At 40.9% G+C, this 7,833-nt stretch overlaps 1 pseudogene; it reads left to right on the top strand.

Moving 5' to 3' along the window:
- Positions 1–1,445: 1,445 nt before the first annotated feature.
- On the top strand, positions 1,446–1,611 carry LOC111817667 (annotated as a pseudogene).
- The last annotated feature ends 6,222 nt before the right edge of the window (positions 1,612–7,833 follow it).

The following is a 7,833-nucleotide window of genomic DNA, read 5'->3' as shown; positions in this document are numbered from 1 at the left end:
GTCTCTCATAATGCACTAATCTAAAATCAAAATAGATCAAAGATTTAAATATTAAAACAGAAACACTAAATCTTCTGGAAGATAGAATAGATAGAACTCTTGAAGACACTGGTGTAGGTAAACACTTTATGAAAAAAACTCCAATCACACAGGAAATATCACAAAGAATCAACAAGTGGGATCTTGCCTTATTAAAAAGCTTTTGCACAGCAAAAGAAACCACCAACAAAGTGAAGAGTCAACCTACAGTGTGGGCAAAAAAATTTTGTCAGCTGTTCTTCAGAAAAATGACCAATATCCAGAATATATGAAGAACTGGAAAAAAAAAATCAGATCCCCCAAATTTAAATAGCCAATCCCAAAATGGGCATCTGAAATGAAGAGATCCTGCTCAGGTGAGGTACAAATGACAGCTAAATATATGAAAAAATGTTCAGCATCACTCTTGTTTTGAGAGATGCAAATTAAAACAATGCTGAGGGCTGGGGAGATGGCTCAGTGGAATAAGTGCATCCCTGGCAAGCGCAAGGACCTGAGTTCAATCTCCAGTTCTGAAAAAACAAACAAACAAACAAACAAACAAACAAACAAACAAGCCAAAACAAAAAAAAAAACCCAAAATAAAAAATAAAACAATGCTGAGATGTCATCTCCAGAAAGAATGGCTGTTATCAAGAAATTAACCAATAAAAAGTGCTGGCAGGGGCCGAGGAGATGGTTTAGTGGAATGAGTGCTTCTCTAGCAAGCGCAAGGGTCTGAGTTCAATCCCTGGTTCTGTCAAAAAAAACAAAACAAAACAAAAAAAAAAAACAAAAAAAAACTGAAGTGTTGGCAGGACTGTGGGGGAAAAGGAACTCTTCACTGTTGGTGGGAGTGCATACCTGGTGCAACCACTATGGAAATCAGTGTGGAGATTCCACAGACAACTAAGATTCGAGGTTCCACTTGACCCACCTATTTACCCTCTTGGTATCTTCCCAGAAGAATTAAAAGTATCATGCCACAATGATATATACACATCCTTTTTTATAGTGGCATAGTTTATAACAGCCAAGTTTCAGAAACAAAAGCCCCTTTGCTTAGTTTGGAAGGTGGTAATCAGGGAAGGAACATGAGCCCTGTGACAGAGAACTTATCCTGGATGAAAAAGATTGGAGAGGAAGATGTCTTCATGGGAGTAGCTGCAGAATATCAGTGAAAGTAATTGCAAAATAACCAAAAGGTCTCTGAGGGTCTTAAAATGGGAGATGAGAACAGCTCTGTGTCAGCCTCAGAGGCTAGGTGACTAATGAGAAGCTATTGTAAAGAGACAGTTGAAGCAGGGATCATTCTGTGAAGAATATTCTATAAAAAACCCTGAGTTTATGTAATGCCTTCCATTCACAATAGCTATTCTGTTGTTTCTTGTGGACTTTTGATTTTCATTCTTCTCAGTTCATTACAAACCGCTTCTCGGCCTTTTGGCTAAGATCAAGTGTAGTTCATTACTATTATACACTAGTGATTTGGTCCTCACAGGCCTGCTTGATCTGCTTTTATTTGTTCAATATGATTTGCATGAATGGTTACTGATCAAGGGGCTAGGAAGATCAAATGAGAAAATACATGGAAAAATATGGAGGTGGGAGCAGTCATAAAAATTGAGGGATGTAAGAAGCAGAATTTTTTTTTTTAAACAGGATCTTTCTGTGTAGTTCAGGCTGGCCTGGAACTCAGTAGGTAGCAAGGCTAGCCTTGAACTGGTGGCAATCTTCCTGCCTCTTCCTCCTGAGTACTGAGATCATAAGCATGCACCACCACACCCAGCATAAGCAGAATTCTTAATCATAGCCAGAAATCTAAAGCAATGTCACAACAATTTCAACTGGATCTTCGTATTAGAATCATCTAAGGAATAAAAATCTTTAAAATATTTCTGAGTATGGCAATATATGCCTGTAATTCCAGGATTCTAGGAGGAAGCAGGATTGCAAATTCTAGGCCAGCCTGGGCAACTTAGTGACTTAACTTAACCTTATCTCAAAATTTCAAGAACTTTTTTTTTTTTTTTTTAGAAAGGGCTGGGGATGTAGCTGAGTGCAAAAGCTGTGATTTCAATCCCATGCCAAAGTAAACAAACAAGCAAACAAATAAATATAAAAATAAAAGTTAGAAAAACATATACATACACAGAATATAGAGTAAGATGCTAGGGTTCCAAGAGATTTTCTGAGTCAACATCACTGAAATTAAGTCCAAAATCTGTTTTTTTTTTTTTGTTGTTGTTCTTTTGTCTTTATTTTTTTCAGATTCTACAGATGCTTATAATACAAATTTTTACAGCTTCTATCATTTAAGTAATAAACTAGGAATTATAGATATATCTAAGGATAAGTAAGAGTATTTATATGAGGTGAGCAGAAGGTTTTTCTAATCTTACTAGTCTATGAAGAGGAATATGTTCTCATAGGAAGCAGCACACTGAATCTGGTATCTACCTTCAGAATTCTATTTCAATAGCTGTTGCCACTTTTTTATTTTCTCCTCTATGAAGCAAAGCAAAATGAAACAAAATTGATCACTGTCCTCATTTCTTATTGTTTATATACTATGCCTTCACTATCCGACCATTTTGAAATCTCAGAATGAATGTTCATGTTACGCGTGAAACTAAACAAAGTACCCTAAGTCCCTGATTTATGAACATTTCAGTTGAACTTTCACAGGAGTGACGGGACCTCGCATTATGAACATCTCTAGATGCGAACAAATCGCGGAAGCGGCTCATGCGTCTGCAGGACATCGTCACAGGGGAGCGGCAGTGTGCTCATGCATGGTGCAATAGATACAGGAGCGCAGCGCTCAGCCAGAGCCCAGGATGTCCGGAAGCAAGAGCGAGAGCCGCGGTGACGTGTTAAAGGAGTGTAAGACTCACTTTGTTGGTCTTATGAATGAAACTCATCAACATTCTCCTGGAAAAGGACTTGCTAATAAGTCAGGGACTTACTGTAATGTTTCTGGCATGTACTAGCCAATATATTTAATGCAGTATGGAGTTTGTAGCAGAAACCCAGTACAGTCTTTCACCACTTTTTAGGATCTCAATTTTTGAGAAGCAATCATAATTCCTCTTATCTTTCTTCACAGATATTTATTTTTTAAGATAATATCTTTTTCTTGGTAGTTTGTATATTGTTATTTTATTTAGGAAATCCTTCCAGGCATCAAGGTCATATTCAGCTACATTTCCGTTTTTTGTTTTTTTTTATAGGCATTTGGGTTCTTTTTTTTTTTTTTCTCCATAATTTTATTGAGAAACAAATAGCAATGAGACAGTTTCAAACCAAATTGGTAGGACAGTTTCAGTAATTAACACATTGCATACATTCTTCCTAGTGGTTATACATTTCCTTCTGAAAGGTGGATGTCTTTTAAAATTATTCTTGGTACCATTTTTCAAATTACAATTTGTTATTAGTCCTACTGTAGATCCAAAGTGTAGGAAGTTCCTGTCCAATGCAGAGAAGGGGTTTCTGTAGCTCATGCTATAGTCTGGATAAAAAGAACCTCAATGTAAAATCCAATAAAGTAGGAATGTACAAAGAGATTTAAACACCTACAAAATGTGTTCAAAGGAGGTAGCATGATGGTATAAGCTAATGGAAATAGACATTATCTTAAAGTTCTTGTATTTTCTCCCATACTGAGATGATAAGGCCTTGGCCTGTGTGGCTAAGCATATCATGTATTTGTCAAAGGTCTAGCAGGGATATGCTTATCATGTATCCAGGGCCTTGAAGATGTCCTTCAGCAAAAGTCACTTCACAGTTCCATGTTAAGTCTAATATAAACAAACCACTTCAAAGGGGGAAATCTCTGGATGAAATTCCTGAAAGGTGTTCCTGCAGCTGAAGCCTGCCCTGGCCTCTCACAACACCTGTTCCCTTGGGTCCTTGAACGGGATGCTGTATTTTAAGCTCTAGCTCTTACCTCACTGCTCTCTGAGTATTTGTCCCCTACTGTCTTCTTATACCTGCCCCCAGGGCTGCACTAGGTACCCACTTGTACCCACATGGCATTAGCTTGGCTCACTTATACACTATGCTCTAGCCCATCAGAGCCAGGACGCCACCATATGGGGTCCCCAGCCTAGGCTCTCTCGAGCTGTTGAGAATAAGCTTCCAGCCACAACTTTGCAGCTCCTATCTGCTGGAGACTATTGCCTGTAGTGGCAAAGCCAGACCTTCTCCTCTTACTCCTGTGGTCTGATTGAGAATCGTCCTAACAGAGGAGGCAACTTCAAGGGAATAAATGGTCTATTTTCAAAGCCATGGCTTGTGGTAAGCTCACCTTTGTGAGTGAGCCTATATTCATTTCTTTTACCTCTTAACTCTTGAAGAATTGGGTGGGTCCAAGAGATGACTTTTCTCTTCCCTAACAACAGTTTTTTCTGCTGTCTAATAAGCATCACTACAACCCCTTTCAGCTTATTATGGGCCCCTGGATTGTGAGGATAAACCCACAGAACTGATTTCATTGCCTTTTCTGGTGTGTGTGTGTGTGTGTGTGTGTGTGTGTGTGTGTGTGTGTGTGTGTGTTGGGTGGTCCTTTCCTTCCTACTATACTAGGTACTTTCTTCCCAGGTTTGCCTCATCAGTAGAAAGACACAGCCTGACACACTCCCAGATTCTAGCCCAGGAATTTGATGCCCTGACATCTTACATATGACCTTCAATCACTGGCTCCATCTGCACCATGCTGTGAGCTCCCAAGTAGTCAGCATTCTAGAGCAAGGCAAGATTTCTGTCTCAGAAGGCAGGCTGCACACATCTTATCTGTCACCAGATGTTCTGCAGCAGCCTGGGGCCTGGCCACTGTAGAAGCCATTGAGGTGTAGGTTCAAAGGGACAAGGGGATGGAGCTCTTGCAATAGGGATGTGGTCCAAGGGAACAAGGGTGATGGGTGAGCAAGAGAGGAAGGGGAAATGAAAGGAATAAAGATGTCCGATGTAAGGGAACTCAATAACGAAAGGGAATGTAAGCACTATATGCCTTAACATGAGCTAGGACAAATGATATCAACAAGTATAACAAAGGAGGAGGAGGGAGGGGGGGAGGGAAAGGGAAGGGGAATTAAAAAAAGAAATAAGGGCCGGCAAAATATCTCAGTGGATTAAAGCTCCTGCAAGCAGGCACAGGGGCTGGGGGTTCAATCCCCGAGACTGCTGTGCCGGCCCTGCCCCTGGGGCTCACTGAGACAGCAATTGAGACTGGGCGTGGTGGTGTACCTGTAATCCCAGCTCTTGGGAGGCTGTAAACAGGAGAATCACTATGAGTCTGATCTAGTAGTGAGACCCTGAGCACCCTGTCAACCCATACTTAAAATACACACACACACACACAAAAAAAAAAGAAAGAAAGAAAAGAGGGGCCGAGGAGATGGCTCAGTGGAATAAGTGCTTCACTGGCAAGCGTGAAGACCTGAGTTCAATCCCTGGTTCTGAAAAAAAAAAAAAAAAAAGAAAAGAAAAGAAAGAAACAAGCTATAATATGTACATAGACTCATTTCCCAGGATGATTGCAAACTGTGTGAATTGCAAACATGTACAAAGAAAGAAAGAATTATTTGCCATCTGTGCCTTGAGTGACAGTTCTCTGTGAGTCCCATGACACATTCTTTCACCTGCAGGTTGCAGTTCTGTTCTCAGCAGAAGGACTTGGTCATGTAGGAGTAGCCCTGCATACCATGAGGCATCCTCAGTGGCACGGCACACCCCGGGTTCTGGGGCTGGCACAGCGATGTGGTACTAGGGATCGAAGCCGAGTTCTTGCACCTGCCAGGCAGGTGCTTAGACCGCTGAGAAAGTATTTCTCCAGCACTGAGAAAGTATTTCTCCTTTACTTTTGAAGGATAATATCATAGGCTTCAACTTTTCCCCCTTAATATACTTGCATGAATTCTAGGCAGAGACAGAAGGAATTCTTCTCTTTGTTACTCTGGAGGTAAGTGATCATCTATACCCTTTTGGCTTCTGCATGGGTTTTATCTTTGATCTTTTGTGGTTTGAAGGTGATAGAGGTAGATAAAATTTTTTGGAAGCATTTTCCTTCTTGGTGCTGTATGAGCTTCCTCAATCTGTAGATTGATATCTGTTATAGTTTGTGTCTGAATGTCCCCCAAAGCCTCATGCAGGCAATAGAGTGGATTTCTAGTTTGGGATTGATTCAAGGTCCAGTGCTGGGATTATGGGTGTGAGTGCTGAATTTGAGATATATTAGTAGAAACTGCCAAAGATGAAAATCAAAAAGAACAAACAATAGAGAAAGAAAAATACCAGAATATCCACCTGTCCTGGGGCTGGTAGCCTGCACACAAAGGGAGGGCAAGAGGCTTGCTCCCCAAAGCTCCTTTTTTGCTCTTGTTGCTTTCACTATTGTGTACCTTATAATTTTTTTATGATTACAAAGAAAACTGTGGTAAGTAGGCTGTTAATGATGTGGTGATAAGGTGGAAAGGGGTGGAAAGCATTCTTTGATCTTATGATGAGGTCTCAGGGTTTTAGTGAGCTTGTGCCTCTGGATTGCAAGCTTCACAAGGGTCACTTGGCATTTTTCTTGCCATCAAGGTGAGGCAGGACTTCTAGCTTTCCAGGTGTTTTCTCCCCCCAACACCCCGGGCCAGTTTAGCTCTAATGAAACACGAGCAGGGTAAGTTCTGGTGGATCAGTTTTCCTAAGGACAAACCTTGTTAAGAGGGCTCTGCCATTCTTCAGGATGGGCTATTCCCCTTTCCCAGCATGTGGGGATTTTTACAGTGTTTACTGCAAGAGCCTGGTTGACACCCAGAGACTGGGTGTCATGCTCCCAGTGACTAGTTCCCTGGGGATTTTAGCTGTCAGACCTGTGCACACGGACCCTCTACAGCTTGTCTATTAAAGCTCAGGTTTTCCTACCCTGACACTGTTTCCTGCAGGGGTTTCTGCTCTGGTGAGTTGTTCTCTGTATCTCTCTGTTTATCTCTCCCCCTGCCAATTTTGGGACAAAAGTTTACCCTGTGACACCACTTCTTTGGTAGGTCTAAGATGATGGTTTCTCAATGTATTCAGTTTTTCACTTTATCAGAATGGTGATTTCCAAGCTCTCATATGTGGAAAATGAAACCAGAACTCCCCAGCTGCCTTTCAAATTTCACCTTTTTAATATTTTATCATCTTTGCTGTGTGTTTACATGTCCAAAGTATGAACATATGATATCAACTTTACTGTTATACCACTTATATTTTTCTCTATAACTTTTGGACATTTCAATTTCCCCATAATTTGAACCTACTGCTCCCCCAAGATTTTCTGTCATGGCATTTTCAAATTTCAGTTATTCCTGTGAGTTCCTGTTTCCATAATGATTTCTTAAGTATGTTATTCCCCATCCTGAAATTAAGGACATTTTAAAAATGTTCAGAATGGGGGCGGGGCTGGCACGGCAGGCCGGAGAATCAAACCCCCAACCCCTGCCTGCCTAAGCAGGCGTATTAATCCATTGAGCTATTTGGCCGGCCCTCTCATCTGTTTTTCATCACTGAAATATGAAAAGGCTCTGAGACTGTACATGAACTGTTGGGGACAACATTCTTGTAGAAAGCATTCATTACCTGTTATCTGCCTCTATGCGCTACTGCTCCATTAGAGATCCTAGAAGCTAGATGTCGATGAATTCCATATTCCTTGGCCAAACGTGGAAATAGGAATGACTGGAATAAGTCAGCCAGTTGTATCCTACCTTCTAGTAATAGTTTCACAAGTTGTCATCTTGTCTCCTCATCTCTCTTTACTTTTTAATCTGTTACCACTCTTAT

This window comes from Octodon degus, unplaced genomic scaffold (assembly GCF_000260255.1).
Source record: "Octodon degus isolate 3935 unplaced genomic scaffold, OctDeg1.0 scaffold00065, whole genome shotgun sequence".
In the NCBI taxonomy this organism is placed as follows: Eukaryota; Metazoa; Chordata; class Mammalia; order Rodentia; family Octodontidae; genus Octodon; species Octodon degus.
Note: the sequence above shows the minus strand (reverse complement) of the source record. Positions and strands in the feature narration are given on the sequence as shown.